The sequence below is a fragment of the Bos indicus x Bos taurus genome, chromosome X (genome assembly GCF_003369695.1).
Source record: "Bos indicus x Bos taurus breed Angus x Brahman F1 hybrid chromosome X, Bos_hybrid_MaternalHap_v2.0, whole genome shotgun sequence".
In the NCBI taxonomy this organism is placed as follows: Eukaryota; Metazoa; Chordata; class Mammalia; order Artiodactyla; family Bovidae; genus Bos; species Bos indicus x Bos taurus.
In genome coordinates, this window is record NC_040105.1 from 118797067 (window position 1) to 118817050 (window position 19984).

The window sequence follows — 19984 nt, forward strand, 5'->3', positions numbered from 1 at the left end:
GATGGAGATCAAACATTGAAGATAGGTGGTCCAGGCACATTCCTACTTCTCTGGTACCACCATGGGCAATTACTGATGTATTTTCTGGGCCTGGGAAGCATTTAAAATGGATTCCATACAAAAGAAAAGGCGAGGCCAAAGCCAAGGACTGAATGATTCAACTGGTGAGGACACAATGATATATTTTTATGTTCAGACAGTTTATTACACACATAATTTCAAAAGGAAGACTAGTCAAAGGTGCCAGCTCCTCAAAGTCCATGTGCCACACATTCAAATGGTAACATTGAAACAAAGGGGCGAGCTGGCAGCTGTGTGTGCTGTGGGCATGCACACAGTGGAGGAGCCAGCTGTAGACTGTTCATAAGCTGTTTGTATTCCGCAGCTCAATTCTGGGTGAGGCAGGGCAGAAAGCCTCTACCTCATCAAAACCTGGGAGGTAATGAGAAACTGACAGCTGAAAGTCTCCCAGGGGTGATCAGGAGGCAAATGGGAGAGGGTTTGGGAGTGGCACCTAACAGACTTTTCACCCTCTTGTGCTCTGGGAGCATCCCAAGGTGTTTCGCCAAGACTCAGGTAAGTTGTGGTTTAGCCATTTGCCTATGTGGTCCACGTGGATACAGGCATGGTCAATTCTGTAGTGGATTCTTTCCCTATACTCTGCAATTCTTCTTGGATTCTTCAGACAGCCCACCCCCATACTGGAAACCTCTTGCTACGGTTTCCTTGAGGTTGTTGCTACATTCCCCTCCAGTGTGTCTTTCTGAGCCCACTGGGTTCACACTCCAGTGTCAGAAACGTGCCTTAAGCTCTCATAGTCATCCCATTGAACTTATTCCCAATAGGCTTGGGAATGGGGGCAGGCACCTCCTTCTCACCTCCAGTAAATGGAATTCACTGCATACTCCTATCTTTCTCCAACACTCATGATCCCTTTCTGTAGTCTCTAATGGATATGAGAAGTTTAAGACTTGTACAGCCAGTTATTCACACGTACTTTGCATCTAGGTGTGGGGACTTAGGTTTGATTTGGGGTATTTTTCAATGTCTGTTTGCCTAAATTTCCACTTTAATGTGCTATATATAGTTATTTCATCTGAAGCAGATCATAATTTCCAGATAATTCGCATCACTGATCACTATGTCAATCAACACTTTAACTTATTAATGCCCCAGAAGTCCCCTAGGTATATACATTTCAAATTAGTAGCATGTTGCAGGACAGATCTTTATCTTCTCATCTTTATCCATAAGGATTTGGTGGTACACCATGATCAAATTCAGCAAAGAAAACAAGGATTCCATAATAGGCAGACCAGGACAATTTTAATTAAATGAGAAGATGAGGGCAGGGGATCTATTAGAATTAACTGTAAGTAAGCTACAACAAGGGCTCCCATGGTGGCTCAGCCATAAAGAATCTGCCTTCAATGCAGGAGACACAGGTTCAATCCCTGGATCAGGAAGGTTCCCTGGAGAAGGGGCAACCCACTCCAGTATACTTGCCTGGAGAATTCCATAGAGAGAAAACCTTGGATGGCTACAGTCTACAGGGTCACAAAGAGTCAGGCATGACTGAGCACACACACACGCACACAAGGAACAGGAAAATACGGCACAGGATTTGGTCTTCCATCCAATTTGAGGTAGACACATCCTCTCTTTCTTGGTTGAACATCACTTCATTATGAGTCATTAAAGCAGATGGGGTGTCATCTCTTTCAGGTTGATCGAATAAACCAAAGCAGGTTCAGAAACTACTATAGGGAATGTTTAACATTAGGTCCAGTGTACTACTCACATGGTGTATCTATGCAGAATATAAAAATTATCTTGCCATTTATTTATTCAACACATGTGTTTTGAACATTTGTGGCACAAGATTGAATTTTATTTGATATTTTGCATCTGTTCCTTTAGAGACGCATTTGGAATATAGAACTCTGGGATTAAGATGGTGGTGGTTTTTCAGTCACCAAGTTGTGTTTGACTCTGTGACCCCATGGAGTGCAGCACACCAGGCTTCCCTGTCCTTCACTGTCTCCAGGAGCTTCCTCAAACTAATGTCCATTGAGTCAGTGATGCCATCCAACCTTCTCATCCTGTCACCTCCTTCTTCTGCCCTCAATGTTTCCCATAATCAGGATCTTTTTCAATGAATTGGCTCTTTACATCAGCTAGCCAAAGTTTTGGGAGTTTCAGCTTCAGTATAAGTCCTTCCAATGAATATTCAGGATTGATTTCTTTAAGATTGACTGGTTTGATCTCTTTGTAGTCCAAGGAACTCTCAGTAGTCTTCTCCAGCACCACAATTCAAAAGCATCAGTTCTTCAGCACTCAGCCTACTTTATGATCCAAATCTCACGTCTATACATGACTACTGGAAAAATGGTAGCTTTGATTATACAGACCTTTGTTGGCAAATTAATGTGTGTGCTTTTTAATATGTTATCTAGGTTTGTCTTGGCTTTTCTTTCAGAGAGCCAGCATCTTAACTGCATGGCTGAAGTCACCGTCTGCAGTGATTTTGGAGCCCAAGAAAAGAGATTAAGGTGATACCACTAAATACTACTTCCTTAGGATATTGTGCAAATCTCAGTGGGGCCATGTTTGTGGACTCTTCTGTAGGAGATTGAGAATATTGTAGCTCTGTTTCATTTAACTCATTCTCAATTCAGTGCACATATACCCCAGGCAAGGAAGCAGAAAACTACTCCTAGCTTCTACTTTTATCCTTATTTTCTCCTTCCACACTTTGAATATTAAGAAATTTTCAAAATAAATATTTTTTTCATAACACGACCTGGTTAGACTCTTACAAACCTATCATTTTGTGAACATAGGATGACTCAAATCTTCTGTTGCCATTTACTATTTCCTGACCTGTCTGGGTACCACCAATCATTGGAATCTTAAAATGGAGATGCTTTTGGGGGGGTTCATCTTTTTAGCTATTCTCAGATTGTTTCTCAAAGTAAGTTTAACATGAAAGTTATATTTGCCATTTTGAGATACTTCCCTTGCTTTAGCAGCATGAACTTCGGTGACCTACCATTTTTAAATTTGGATTTTAAAAATCACTGTTGAAGGTATATGGATTACAAAGTCATTTTCCAAACACCCATTTTCTGGTTGCTCCCTGGTGATCCAGAGTCATTAACATCCTTAGCAATTTCCAGTATGATTGTAGTCACTTCATTCCTGAAGATACACTCAAGCATTCCACCTGCACAGAGGTTTTAAATCAGCCTGTAGTGGCTCTTAAATTTTATCACCATCCTGTTCACAGATATTCCCCATGCCAGCAGTGAGCTAAGTTTGCTCTCCTGTATATATCAGTCTTTCCACACTGTCATTACTCTTGTCCCAAGCATCAAATGATTGCTTCACATGTGAACAATACTAGGAATACAATAATCCCAAATCACACAAGTTTTACCAGTCTATAAACCATAGGTTAGCAAAGTTGGAGCCCAAAGACTGAATTTAGCCAGCCACTTGTTTTTGTAAATAAAGTGTTATTGAAATCCTTTGTTTACACTATTTATTGCTACTTTTTCATCACAGTGGAAGAGGTTAAGTAGTTTTGAGAAAGCCATATGGTCCACAAAGTCTAGTGTATTCATTATCTAGACCTTTACCAACAAAGTTTGTCAAACCCTGCTGCTCAGAAAAAAAAAAAAAAAAAGATTTGATCTCATTAAGTTGTCTATTCAAATTTGAATTCTCCTACAACCTAAGAATTGAGTTAGAATTTCCCCCCTCAAAATTTCAAAATATCCAGTGAGCAGCTGCATGACTCTACCCATCTGTACTGGTTACATCTTGACATGACCTTATGTTATTGATGCACTTCCTCTACTCATGGCCCCAGCTGGACAAACATCAGCTTTCTAGTATAGACACAGACAGTTTCACAAATGGGATTTCCTGACTGAGACATTGGCCAGAATTTCCAGGCGTTTTATAGCAGTGGTAGAGTCCATCGTGGCCAGGGAAGTAATAAATGATAGTCATGTGCAGGAAATTGCTGTAGCCAGCAGAGTAGTAGGAGAGGTTAAAAACTAATATGCCTCACTGAGAAATAATTGTGAAGTGCTATCACCCAAAGGGAAGATCAATTTCACATCGTATCTACTGAGCCTTAGTGATCCCCAGGTAAACTAGTGCACTGGTTCTCAATTCTGACTGCACCGTAGATTCTTATAAAAACTACTGATACCCAGGATGCACTCCAAACCAGTTAAAACAGCATCTTTCAGGATGGACTTGGCTATTGCTTTGGAAGATACCAATTCTCCTTTTTAGAGAGTAACTGATATTGAGTTCAATCCCCAAATGTCATTTCCCCCTTGTTGCAGTGGTATAGTTACTGAAAAGTCTAAGAATGGCCTCAGTTTTCAAGAGAAAAAAAAACCTGATATAAAAATACCATCTTTTCACCTTATACAGTTCTCCTTTTTTTTAAAACTATTTCGGTAACATCTTGGTTTGTTTTTTCTCTTTCTTAGTCTATGAAAAATAACCGGGAAAGTACATTTTTAAAAGTTTCCATGTAAATTGCATGTAACCCCTCTGGATATGTTCAAATGCTTTTTAGATTGATATGAAAATCCCCATATCTGAAATTTTAAACCAGGCCTAACGTCGGATGAGCACTTCTTATGCATTCATTCTGGCACTGGATGATTTTACATAAATCATCTCACTTTATCCTCACAACATCCCAGTTAAATAGGTTTTATTTGTCTAATTTACCATGAGAAGCCTGAAGCAAAGAAACTTTAAGTGCTTTAGTACAAGTTCATCCAACTAAATAATGACAAGGAAGGAAGGAAAGAAGGACAGAATCTCAGAGTAACCCACAGCTCACAGGAAGGAATTATTTCTTCAAAGAGTTTCTACATATTGGGGTCACCTAGGGTCCAAAGGAAGTCCAAAGTCAAGTGGGCCTTAGGAAACATCTTTATGAACAAAGCTAATGGAGGTAAAGCAATTCCAGCTGAGCTATTTCAAATCCTAAAAGATGATGCCGTGAAAGTGCTGCACTCAAAATGCCAGCAAATTCGGAAAACTCAGCAGTGGCCACAGGACTGGAAAAGGTCAGTTCTCATTCCAATCCCAAAGAAAGGCAATGCCAAAGAATGTTCAAACTACCACACAATTGCACTCATCTCACACACTAACAAAGTAATGCTCAAAATTCTCCAAGTCAGGCTTCAACAGTATGTGAACTGTGAACTTCCAGATGTTCAAGCTGGATTTACAAAATCCAGCTGAACCAGAAATCGAATTGTCAACATCCACTGGATCATAGAAAGAGCAAGAGGATTCCAGAAACACATCCGCTGCTGCTGCTGCTGCTGCTGCTACTAGTAAGTCACTTCAGTCGTGTCCAACTCTGTGTGACCCCATAGACCGCAGCCCATCAGTCTCCACCGTCCCTGGGTTTCTCCAGGCAAGAACACTGGAGTGGGTTGCCATTTCCTTCTCCAATGCATGAAAGTGAAAAGTGAAAGTGAAATCACTCAGTCACGTCTGACTCTTTGCGACCCCAGGGACTGCAGCCTACCAGGCTCCTCTGTCCATGGGATTTTCCAGGCAAGAGTACTGGAGTGGGTTGCCATTGCCTTCTCTGTGAAACACATCTACTTCTGTTTTATTGACTACACAAAAGCCTTTGTGTGGATCACAACAAACTGTGGAAAATTCTTAAAGAGCTGGAAATACCAGACCCTTTTACCTGCCTCCTGAGAAATCTGTATGCAGGTCAAGAAGCAACAGTTAGAAGTGGACGTGGAACAACAGACTGGTTCCAAATCAGGAAAGGAGTACATCAAAGCTGTATATTGTCATGCTGATTATTTAACTTTATGCAGAGTGTATCATGTGAAATGCCAGGGTGAAGAACAAGCTGGCATCAAGATTGCCAGGAGAAATACCAATAACCTCAGATATTCATATGACACCACCCTTATGGCAGAAAATGAAGAAGAACTAAAGAGCCTCTTGATGAAAGTGAAAGAGGAGAGTGAAAAAGTTGGCTTAAAGCTCAACATTCAGAAAACCAAGATCATGGCATCCAGTCCCATCACTTCAAGGCAAATAGATGGGGAAACAATGGAAACAGTGATAGACTTTATACTTTTGGGCTCCAAAATCACTGCAGATAGTGACTTCAGCTATGAAATTAAAAGACAGTTGCTCCTTGGAAGAAAAGCTATGAGCAACCTAGACAGCATATTAAAAAACAGAGACATTACTTTGTCAGACATAGGTCCATCTCGTCAAAGCTATGGTTTTTCCAGTAGTCATGTATGGATGTGAAAGTTGGCATATAAAGAAAGCTGAGTGCTGAAGAATTGATGCTTTTGAACTGTGGTGTTGGAGACTCTTGAGAGTCCCTTGGACTGCAAGGAGGTCCAACCAGTCCAACCCAAAGGAAATCAGTCCTGAGTATTCATTGGAAGGACTGATGCTGAAGCTGAAGCTCCAATCCTTTGGCCACCTGATGCGAAGAACTGACTCCTTGGAAAAGACCCTGATGCTGGGAAAGATTGAAAGCAGGAGGACAAGGGGATGACAGAGGATGAGATGGTTTGATGTCATCACAGACTTTATGGACATGAGTTTGAGCAAGCTCCAGAAGACAGTGAAAGACAGAGAAGCCTGGCATGCTGCAGTCCATGGGGTGAGAAAGAATTGGACATGACTGAGTGACTGAACTGAACTGAATCTTTCAGTGATAGCATGAGGTGAAATTTATGTTTTAGTTTTCTTTCTTTTTAATTATGTCTATCTCCTTATTTTCCTACTGTATGTACATAATGAAAATGACAATAACTTCAGAGTAAGGAGAATATAGTCTGCTAGGCCTAAAACTAATCCTTCAGGCAAGATAAGTTTAAGTTCCAAATGTACAAGCCAAAAAGGACTTTGGGAATGGGTAAGCAAATTACTTCCTGAGGTGTGGAATGCAGAGTTAGAGGAGAGGTCAGATCTAGACCCTGAAACTCAAATTTGTTCTGTAACTTTCACTTTTTGTTTAGCATAACTCCACAGTTTAGCACTGTGCCCCTAAGTACTAAGCTGCTAGGCTCAAGTCCATTTTAAGGCATTATGTATTATATTACACCTCTTTTCAATCAAGCTCAGTCCATCTGTCTAGCTGGCTCGCTATCACTCTGTACATTAAAACACTGTATTAGGGCGGCGGTCCTAAGATGGGGGAGGTATAGGACAGGGAGACCACTTTCTCCACCACAATTTCATCAAAAGAACATTTGAACGCTGAGTAAATTCCACAAAACAACTTGTGAAAGCCGGCAGAAGACATCAGGCACCCAGAAAAGCAGCCCATTGTCTTCAAAAGGAGGTAGGAAAAAATATAATAGATAAAAAGAGAGCGAAAAGAGGTAGGGATGGAGCTCTGTCTCAGGAAGGAAGTCTTAGAAAAGACAGAAGTTTCCAAACACCAGGAAAAACTCTCACTACTGAGTCTGTGGCGAGCCTTGGAACCACAGAGGGCAACATAACCAGGAGGAAAAATAAATAATTAAAACCCACAGGTTACATGTGCAATGGTACCTCCCCCAGCAGAGAAGCAGCACAGATGCCTGCAACCACCACTAGCAAGCAAGGGCTGGGCAGGAAGGCGCTGGCTGCATTGCTTAGAGTAAGGACAGGGCCTGAATGCCCCGAGGGCAATCTGAGGGAACTAACTTGGGATAGCAAACCACACTGTGGGATAGCTACCCCGCGAAAAACCCTAACCTAAGACACCGTGAGGCCCGCTCACAGAACAAAGGACTGAGCAGAGCTAGCCTGCTGCAAGCCGACCCATTCCCCTCCGGTGACAGGAAGGCGAGGGCAGCCAGAGCCAGAAGGGGGCAGTCGCGGCCCCAGAGAGGCATAATCTACCGAATTGCAAGCAGGCTTCATTGCTAGCCAAGACTTCTTGGGATTCTGGATGGTCAACATCCACCTAAGACCGTGCGCCAGTTGTACACCGAGAAAACCGAGTGGCAGGGTCGGGAGAGGCGATAAGTCACAGCGACTGTGCTTGCCAAACACCTGGTCACCTGAGATGCTCTGTCCTGGGAAGGGCACAAAACACAGGCCCAAATGAGTCTGTGCCTTTGAGGAGCACCCTAGTACCTGAACTTGAGTGTCTCAGACCTGGGAAGTGCATATAACCCAGGACCAGTCTCAGACAGTTCCTGGCAGAGCAACCTGGAGCCTAACCAGTGTAGACAGGGAAAGCACACATGCTGTGAGCAGAGGTCAAACCCAGTGTAGCCAAGACACTTTGAGCACACACCAGTTTTATTTCTTTGCAGCATCCCTCCCTCCCCACAGCACGACTGAACAAGTGAGCCTAAAAAAAGTGTACACCACCTCCCCCTTGTGTCAGGGCGGAAATTAGACACTAAAGAGACCAGCAAACAGAAGAAGCTAAAACATAGGGAACCTCCTTGGAAGTGACAGGTGCAATAGATTAAAATCCTGTAGTTAGTATCGACTACACAGGAAGGGGCCTATAGATCTTGAGAAACATAAGCCAGATCAAGGAACTATCCGAAAATGAACTTTCCCCACACTGCCCTCAATAACACCAGAGAAAGTCCTAGATATATTTTTACTATCATTCTTTAATTTTTTAAGTCCTCTATTACTCTTTTAATTTTCATTTTTATAACCTATAATTTCTTTGTGAAAAAAAAAACACAGAGATCCATTTTTTTAAAGCAAACTTCATATACATATATATATTATAATTTTGGTGACTTCGTTTTTTTCTTTAATATTGAATTAAATATTCAATTTTTATTGAATTAAATATTGACTTCCTCCCTCTTCTCTTCTCTGTAAAACTCCATGAACATCTCTAAGCAGTCCAGGTAAGGAGCGCACATAAGGAAGTGATTGCTGGCTAGCTTGCTCTATCCTCTTTGATTCCACTTCATCTCATCCTGGTCACTTCTATCTGCCTCCTCCCTCTTCTCTTTTCCATGTAACTCTGTGAACCTCTCTGGGTGTCCCTCACTGTGGAGAAACTTGTCATCTTTAACCTAGATGTTTTATCAATGGTGCTGTATAGATGGAGAAGTCTTGAGGCTACTGTAAAAATAACACAGAAAACCAGAAGCAGGAGACTTAAGTCCAAATCCTGGAAACACCAGAGAACTCCTGACTCCAGGGAACATTAATCGACAGGAGCTCATCAAACACCTCCATACCTACTCTGAAACCAAGCACCACCCAAGGGCCAACAAGTTCCAGAGCAAGACATACCATGCAAATTCTCCAGCAACACAGGAACACAGCCCTGAGCTTCAATATACAGGCTGCCCAAAGTCACTCCAACCCCACTGACATTTCATAACTCATTACTAGACACTTCATTGCACTCCAAAGAGAAAAAATCCAGCTCCACCCACCAGAACACTGACACAAGCTTCCCTAACCAGGAAACCTTGACAAGCCACCAGTACAACCCCACCCACAGCAAGGAAACTCCACAATAAAGAGAATTCCGCAAACTGCCAGAATACGGAAAGACCATCCCAAACACAGCAATATAAACAAGATGAAGAGACAGAGGAATACCCGGCAGGTAAAGGAATAGGATAAATGCCCAACAAACCAAACAAAAGAGGAAGACATAGGGAATCTATCTGATAAAGAATTCCAAATAATGATAGTGAAAATGATCCAAAATCTTGAAATCAAAATGGAATCACAGATAAATAGCCTGGAGACAAGGATTGAGAAGATGCAAGAAAGGTTTAACAAAGACCTAGAAGAAATAAAAAAGAGTCAATATATAATGAATAATGCAATAAATGAGATCAAAAACACTCTGGAGGGAACAAATGGTAAAATTAGGGAGGCAGAAGATGGGATTAGTGAGGTAGAAGATAGAATGGTAGAAATAAATGAATCAGAGAAGAAAAAAGAAAAACGAATTAAAAGAAATGAGGACAATCTCAGAGATCCCTGGGACAATGCTAAATGCCCCAACATTTGAATCGTAGGAGTCCCAGAAAAAGACAAAAAGAAAGACCATGAGGAAATACTTGAGGAGGTAATAGTTGAAAACTTCCCTAAAATGGGGAAGGAAATAATCACCCAGTCCAAGAAACCCAGAGAGTCCCAAACAGGATAAACCCAAGGTGAAACACACCAAGACACATATTAATCAAATTAACAAAGATCAAACACAAAGAACAAATATTAAAAAAAGCAAGGGAAAAACAACAAATAACACACAAGGGGATTCCTATAAGGATAACAGCTGATCTTTCAATAGAAATTCTTCAGATCAGGAGGGAATGGCAGGACATACTTAAAATGATGAAAGAAAACAACCTACAGCCCAGATTACTGGACCCAGAAAGGATCTCATTCAAATATGAAGGAGAAATCAAAAGCTTTACAGACAAGCACAAGCTGAGAGAATTCAGCACCACCAAACCAGCTCTCCAACAAATGCTAAAGGATCTTCTTTTGACAGGAAACACAAAAAGGGAGTACAAACTCGAACCCAAAACAATAAAGTAAATGGCAACGGGATCATACTTATCAATAATTACCTTAAACGTAAATGGGTTGAATGCCCCAACCAAAAGACAAAGACTGGCTGAATGGATACAAAAACAAGACCCCTACATATGTTGTCTACAAGAGACCCACCTCAAAACAAGAGCCACACACAGACTGAAAATGAAGGGCTGGAAAAAGATATTCCATGAAAATAGAGGCCAAAAGAAAGCAGAAGTAGCAATACTCATATCAGATAGACTTTAAAACAAAGGCTGTGAAAAGAGACAAAGAAGGACACTACAAAATGACCAAAGGATTAATCCAAGAAGAAGATATAACAATTATAAATATATATGCACCCAACATAGGAGCACCGCAATATGTAAGACAAATGCTAACAAGTATGAAAGGGGAAATTAACAAGAACACAATAATAGTGGGAGAATTTAATACCCCACTCACCCCTATGGATAGATCAACTAAACAGAAAATTAACAAGGAAACACAAACTTTAAATGATACAATAGACCAGTTAGACCTAATTGATATCTGTAGGACATTTAACCCCATAACAATGAATTTCACCTTTTTCTCAAGTGCACACGGAACCTTCTCCAGGATAGATCACATCCTGGGCCATAAATCTACCCTTGGTAAATTAAAAAAAAATGTTAAAATCATTCCAAGCATCTTTTCTGACCACAATTCAGTAAGATTAGATCTCAATTACAGGAGAAAAACTATTAAAAATTACAACATATGGAGGCTGAACAACACGCTGCTGAATAACCAACAAATTACAGAAGAAATCAAAAAAGAAATCAAAATGCATAGAGATGAATGAAAATGAAAACACAACAACCCACAATCTGTGGGACACTGTAAAAGCAGTCCTAAGGGGAAAGTTCATAGCAATACAGGCACACCTCAAGAAACAAGAAAAAAGTCAAATAAATAACCTAACTCTACACCTAAAGCAACTAGAAAAGGAAGAAATGAAGAACCCCAGGGTTAGTAGAAGGAAAGAAATCTTAAAAATTAGGACAGAAATAAATGGAAAAGAAACAAAAGAGACCATAGCAAAAACCAACAAAGCCAAAAGCTGGTTCTTTGAGAGGATAAATGAAATTGACAAACCATTAGCCAGACTCATCAAGAAACCAAGGGAGAAAAATCAAATCAATAAAATTAGAGATGAAACTGGAGAGATCACAACAGACAACACAGAAATACAAAGGATCAAAAAGGCCTACTATCAGCAATTATATGCCAATAAAATGGACAATGTGGAAGAGTGGACAAATTCTTAGAAAAGTACAACTTTCCAAAACTGAACCAGGAAGAAATAGAAAATGTTAACAGACCCATCACAAACATGGAAATGGAAACTGTAATCAGACATCTTCCAGCAAACAAAAGCCCAGGTCCAGATGGCTTCACAGCTGAATTCTACCAAAAATTTAGAGAGGAGCTAACACCTATCCTACTCAAACGCTTCCAGAAAATTGCAGAGGAAGATAAACTTCCAAACTCATTCTATGAGGCCATCATCACCCTAATACCAAAACCTGATAAAGATGCCACAAAAAAAGAAAACTACAGGCCAATATCACTGATGAGCATAGATGCAAATATCCTAAACAAAATTCTAGCAATCAGAATCTAAAAACACATTAAAAAGGTCATACATCATGACCAAGTGTGCTTTATCCAAGGGATGCAAGCATTCTTCAATATCAGCAAATCAATCAATGTAATACACCACATTAGCAAATTGAAAAATAAAAGACATATGATTATCTCAATAGACACAGAGAAAGTCCTTGACAAAATTCAACATCCATTCATGATAAAAACTCTCCAGAAAGCAGGAATAGAAGGAACATACCTCAACATAATAAAAGCTATATATGACAAACCCACAGCAAACATTATCCTCAATGGTGAAAAATTGAAAGCATTTCCCCTAAATTCAGGAACAAGACAAGGGTGCCCATTTTCACCACTATTATTAAACATAGTTTTGGAAGTTTTGGCCACAGCAATCAGAGCAGAAAAAGAAATACAAGGAATCCAAATTGGAAAAGAAGAAAGAACACTCTGTTTGCAGATGACATGATCCTCTACATAGAAAACCCTAAAGACTCTACCAGAAAATTACTAGAGCTAATGACTGAATATAGTAAAGTTGCAGGATATAAAATCAACACACAGAAATCCCTTGCATTCCTATACACTAATAATGAGAAAACAGAAAGAGAAATTTAGGAAACAATTCCATTCAGCATTGCAACGAAAAGAATAAAATACTTAGGAATATATCTACCTAAAGAAACAAAAGACCTATATATAGAAAACCATAAAACACTGGTGAAAGAAATCAGATCAGTTCAGTTCAGTTCAGTCGCTCAGTCATGTCCGACTCTTTGGGACCCCATGATTCGCAGCACACCAGGCCTCCCTGTCCATCACCAACTCCTGGAGTTCACTCAGACTCACGTCCATCGAGTCAGTGATGCCATCCAGCCATCTCATCCTCTGTCGTCCCCTTCGCCTTCTGACCTCAATCCCTCCCAACATCAGAGTCTTCTCCAATGAGTCAACTCTTCGCATGATGTGGCCAAAGTAACTGGAGTTTCAGCTTTAGCATCATTCCTTCCAAAGAAATCCCAGGGCTTATCTCCTTCAGAATGGACTGGTTGGATCTCCTTGCAGTCCAAGGAAATCTTGAGAGTCTCCTCCAACACCACAGTTCAAAAGCATCAATTCTTCAGTGCTCAGCTTTCTTCACAGTCCAACTCTCACATCCATACATGACCACTGGAAAAACCACAGCCTTGACTAGACGGGTCTTTTGGAAAAGTAATGTCTCTGCTTTTCAATATGCTATCTAGGTCGGTCATAACTTCCCTTCCAAGGAGTAAGCATCTTTTAATTTCGTGGCTGCAGTCACCATCTGCAGTGATTTTGGAGCCCAAAAAAATAAAGTCTGACACTGTTTCCACTGTTTCCCCATCTATTTCCCATCAAAGAGGACATTAATAGATGGAGAAATACACCGTGTTTGTGGATCGGAAGAATCAATATAGTGAAAATGAGTATACTACCCATAGCAATCTATAGATTCAGTGCAAACCCTATCAAGCTACCAAGGGTGTTTTTCACAGAGCTAGAACAAATAATTTCACTATTTGTATGGAAATACAAAAAACCTCAAATAGCCAAAACAAGCTTCAGAAAGAAGAATGGAACTGGAGGAATCAATCTGCCTGACTTCAGGCTATATTACAAAGCCACAGTCATCAAGACAGTATGGTACTGGCACAAAGACAGAAATATTGATCAATGGAACAAAATAGGAAGCCCAGAGATAAACCCACACACCTATGGACACCTTATCTTTGACAAAGGAGGCAAGAATATACAATAGAGAAAAGACAATCTCTTTAACAAGTGGTGCTGGGAAAACTGGTCAACCACTTGCAAAAGAATGAAACTAGAACACTTTCTAACATCATATACCAAAATAAACTCAAAATGGGTTAAAGATCTAAACGTAAGACCAGAAACTATAAAACTCCTTGAGGAGAACATAGGCAAAACACTCTCCGACAAAAACCACAGCAAGATCCTCTATGACCCACCTCCCAGAATATTGGAAATAAAAGCAAAAATAAACAAATGGGACCTAATTAAAATTAAAAGCTTCTGCACAACAAAGGAAACTATAAGCAAGGTGAAAAGACAGCCTTCAGAATGGGAGAAAACAATAGCAAATGAAGCAACTGACAAAGAATTAATCTCAAAAATATACAAGCAGCTCCTGCAGCTCAATTCCAGAAAAATAAATGACCCAATCTGCTGGGAGCCAGCACGGGAGATCCCACCCATGACAAGGTCATGTGAAAGAGACCTGACAAGCAAGGCAGATCAGGACTCAAGGGACCCCATGGACGTGCTTGAGCATCTACCCCAAAACCAGAATCTATCTGTCTTACTATTTTGTACCTTTCACCAACTCTTCTGACATTAACAGGGGGCTACCCCCGACCACCTTTCTCTGGAAAAGGTCAACTTAGGGCTTTAGTTAATAAGTCTCCTGGGCATGATAGAAGTGTTTCAGTTCAAACCCCTCTGATGGCTTTCTAGTTTGCCTGACAGGTTTATCCAGACTCTTGCAGCTACGCATGTGATTGTTCACAGCCTCCCAACCGTGAGACACATGGGACGCCTAAAACATTCTGAAAATATAGAGCCTTTCGAAGAGTTAAAAACTATTAGAGTAGTGCTGGTGTAAGATTTCATTGTTGAGCCAATGCTTGCTGCCAAGTGCCCATATCTCTTATCCATTGTGCACCTGGGAGTGCATTAGTTAACATAGTTGGAATGTAAGAAAAACAAGTAGTAGCCTTGGAATTAACCACATCAGACCTTTGAGCTAATTGGTTCTTTCTTTGTTGTAACTCACTTTGTAACTCTGTTTAGCACTTTCTGAGGCTGACATGGATTAGAAATATAAAGAAAAAACACTTCAAGGGAAAATAAGTTTTCTGGTAGAGCAGCCTTTATCAAAAAAGGGTCATAAAATGTCCACAGGCCTCCAAGGCCAGAAGATAATGTACACAACATTGTTTATGGAAAAGGTATGCAGAAAAAATCCTGGTTTAGATAAAGACAAAACAGATGTAATGTTTGGGCTGACTCTACATGACTTTGCATCTTTCATTTCCCTCTATGTACAAGTCAAGGTATAAAAGTTCCTTTTGAAAATAAAGTTATGAGCCTTGCTTACTGAAGCTTAGTCTCCCCATGTCATTCTCTCTTTCTCTCTCTCTCTCTCTCTCTCGCTGACGCTGTCTCTCCTGAGGGTACCCCTGGATCCTGCTGGGGCTGGACCCCAGCACCAATCAAAAAATGGGCCAAAGAACTAAACAGACATTTCTCCAAAGAAGACATACAGATGGCTAACAAACACATGAAAAGATGCTCAACATAACTCATTATCAGAGAAATGCAAATCAAAACCACAATGAGGTACCATTTCACACCAGTCAGAATGGCTGCTATCTGAAAGTCTTTAAGCAATAAATGCTGGAGAGGGTGTGGAGAAAAGGGAACCCTCTTGCATTGTTGGTGGGAATGCAAACTAGTACAGCCACTATCGAGAACAGTGTGGAGATCCCTTAAAAAACTGGAAATAGAACTGCCATAAGACCCAGCAATCCCACTGCTGGGCATACACACTGAGGAAACCAGAACTGAAAGAGACACGTGTACCCCAATGTTAAATCCAGTACTGTTTATAGTAGCCAGGCCATGGGAGCAACTTAGATGTCCGTCAGCAGACAAATGGGTAAGAAAGCTTTGGTACATATACACAATGGAGTATTATTCAGCCATTAAAAAGAATACATTTGAATCAGTTCTAATGAGGTGGATGAAACTGGAGCCTATTATACAGAGTGAACTACGCCAGAAAGAAAAACACCAATGCAGTATACTAACACATATATATGGAATTTTGAAAGATGGTAATGATAACCCTGTATGCGAGACAGCAGAAGAGACACAGATATATAGAACAGTCTTTTGGACTCTGTGGGAGAGGGCGAGGGTGGGATGATTTTGGAGAATGGCATTGAAACATGTGTAATATCATATGTGAAATGAATCTCCAGTCCAGGTTCGATGCATGATACAGGATTCTCGGGGCTGGTGCTCTGGGATGACCCAGAGGGATGGTATGGGGATGGAGGTGGGAGGGGGGTTCAGGATGGGGAACACATGTACACCATGGCAGATTCATGTTGATGTATGGCAAAACCAATACAATATTGTAAAGTAATTAGCCTTCAATTAAAATAAATAAATTTATATTAAAAATAAATAAATCAAACACTGTATTATTGGATATGTCAAAGTTGATTATGTCCTTATATACATGCATCTGTGGGGCCTACCAAGTGGCGCTAGTGGTAAAGAACCTGCCTGCCAATGCAGAAGACATGAGATGTGGGTTTGATCCCTGGGTCTGGAAGATTCCCTGGAGGAGGGCATGGTAACCCATTCCAATAGTCTTGTCTGGAGATTCCTATGGATTGAGGAGCCTGAAGGGCTGCAGTCCATAGGGTTGCAGAGTCAGACACAATTGAAGTGACTTAGCAAACATGCACGCATACATGCACATGTATGCATACATACATGAGTAAGTTAAATTCTAAACACAATTTGGGAACCCAAAAGCTTTTAAAGACATGAGGTTCTAGCAAGATTATCAAAACTACAAGTTGTTATATCTTTTAACTACAGTAGCATTTGATTCATCAAGTATAACTCGAGGATATATGACTTATGAGAATGAAGATGAGTAAAGTAGTGTCATTCAAGTAGATCACTGCTATTATACACTAAACATTACTTTTCTCATTCATTCCAGAATCATCTGATCAAGCATATTCATATGTTCATGTACTTATTTATATATGATATTTCTCTCCAATTATATATATTGTCACATTACCAAGAGCTGGTCTCAGCTTGATTTTTTTTTTTCTGTGTTCCCCAGAGGGCCTAGGAAAATTACTGAAGATATAAGAAGTGGTTATAGGAAAGGGGAGAATATAGAGATATTCTCAAAAAATTAGGTCCCTTTATTTATTTATGTAATTTTCATACAGTGCCTTGAACAGTGACAATAGATAATTTTTTGTTGAATGAATGAATTAATATATTACCTTATGACCTTGGAATTTAATAGAGCAAGAGCTTTGAAATCAGATAGAGCTTATTTTTACTCCAGGATCTCATTTCAGAAGTCAGCGAATTTCTTGGAGGTTCTATGCATCATCTCTACAGTGGAGGCCATTGCTTCCTAATGAAGTCAGTTGGTGGATTAAATGAGATCATAAATGTCAGAAGACTCCATGATGCTAACAGTCCTCTTTGATTTATATCGCTGCACCTTCCCTGGTCATTCAATACAAGGCTTCTTTTGAAGTTCTTTGTGCTGCTGGTGGATTTGAATGTTATATGCCAGGTCTCATGAGGCCTAGTCACTAGGTAGAAACCCACTAACAAGGCTCTTGGGCAGGGTGATCTTTAAATATTTGAAACTCAGCCTGAATAAATCTAACTATCCTGTTAACCTTGTTCTGTGCACTTTGACCTATTCTACATGAGAATGTCTCAGTTATTCCTATTGATGTTGAGAGGCAGAAAAAGAAATATCTGCCTCCTGATAGGTTAGAAGATCCAAGGTGAAATGCAGAGAAAACTAAATAGATTGTCAATTTGTTGGGGGAAAAAATAAAAGAAGACAAACACAGTGTTATCTAAGTGTAGTCCCTATAATCTCTAGGTAAGTTCCTCTGAGTATTTCCAGGTCTCCTGGGAATTAAGGGAAAGGCTTCCAGGATATCTGAACTCTATCTGCACTTCAATCAACACAGGTTCACTTTTATCCAGTTTATTTGGGGGAATTCAATGGAAGATGATGTTTGAGTAAAGGTTTCTACTGCTAAAATAATGTCAGAAGCTACTTACATGGTGACAAAAACACTGTGTTCAGTGTAAGGAAATGGTAATGAAGGTAAGTATTATCTGTACTGTGCATTGTAATGTAGTAGAAATATTTACATAGAGCACCTCATGCAATCCTCACATATAGGTATTATGAAGTAGGTACCTTCTTGTGTGTATGTTAAGTCACTTCAGTCATGTCCAACCCTGCGACCCCATGGACTGTAACCCACCAGGCTCCTCTGTGAATAGGATTATCCAGGCAAGAATAGTGGAGTGGATTACCATGCCCTCCTCCTGGGGATCTTCCCAACCCAGGGATCGAACCTGCATCTCTTACATCTTCTGCACTGGCAGATCTGATCTTTACCACTAGCACACCTGGCTTAGTGGTAACTTCTTAGCCTCATGTTTCAAATGATGAAAACAGATTCAGAAAGTTTAAGAGAATTGCTCAAGTTATACAGCTAGTTAGTAGTAGATTTGGGATTAAAATTTACATGTTATGGCAGCTGAACTGGCTCTATGATTTGGCTTTGCTAATTACTGACTATGTGAAATTGAATATTATCCTCTCTTTGGTACTAGTTTCCTCATCTGTAAAGCATCTGTAAAGGGTTCAGGCTAGAAGGTCTTCACTTTAAACCAACTGATATAATGGAGTTCCAAATGTATGCTGTTTGAAGAAAAATATTGAACAATTGAAAAAATTAAAAATGGCTGCCTTCTATTAAATAGCATCAGGCATCTCCTGCTGATCTGATTACACCTTATTATAGAAAGGTGACCATAAGAGCAGAAGTTTCCATACTCTGTGCAGTTCTAGATCATTTTAATCATCATACACTGCTTTCTTGTAGATCTAACGCTTTCTGTGAAATCCATCATAAACTGAAACATCTCCTTCAAGGAAACGTACATATATGCACAAACACACAGGCAGATGCATACCAGATGAAAAGGCAACTTGTGTAACTGTCTTAGCTTGGGCTGCCATAACTTAATAGCATAGATTGAGTGTCTTAAACAACAGGAATTCATGTATCACAGTTCTAGAGACTGGAAATATCAAGATCAAAGTGCCTGCAGATTTGGTTCCTGTTGAAGGCTTGCCCATGGTTTGTAGACTTAACCTTCTCAATGTCTCTTTGCATGGCAGAGAAAGAAAAAGAGACCTCTGGTCTCTCTTCCTTTTCCTGAAAGAACAGCAGTCCCATCATGAGGGTTCAGCCCTCACAGACTGCTCTAAACCATTACCTCTCAAAGGCAGTGCCTCTCTCTTCACATTGGGAGCTAGAACTTCAACACATGAATCAGAGGAGGACCCAAATATTCAGTCCATCACAATAGCCAAAGTTACTGGGTAGATAAATGTGAGACAGGGCTAAGGTGTCTTAGTTGACACGGAAAAGCTGCTAGGATTGTACTTGTGCACTTGACACAACAGCCACACCAGTCAGAAGACAAAAGCAAAAGTTCAGTTGAGAGGTTCTTCAGATACGAAGAAGTACAGATTAAAGACTTTGACATTAGAGATAATGGATTTGAAAGAGCCTTTGTGACCGCTCTTGTTGATGATAATGGAAGCCTCTCATTGACATCTACGGAGATTTTAATTGCCTATTGGAGGGCATCATACTGAATGTACTGAAATAGCAGATCTTTAACTTCTTTATACTTTTGATCTTACTTTCTCTCTTTGTCTCTACACTATATCATTTAAAAATTTCAATAAGCTAAACAACTAGCTAGCAAAATAAAATGTTAACACCATGAAATGCATACTTAAAATATGAGGTGTGTTCTAGAACTTTCCCCTCACCTGTCTTTCTTAAAGTATTTGTATATGTTCTTCAAAGCTTTTAAACCTTTTTTGAATGTATCTTGGCCAGCAAAGGTCTGTCTAGTCAAGGCTATGGTT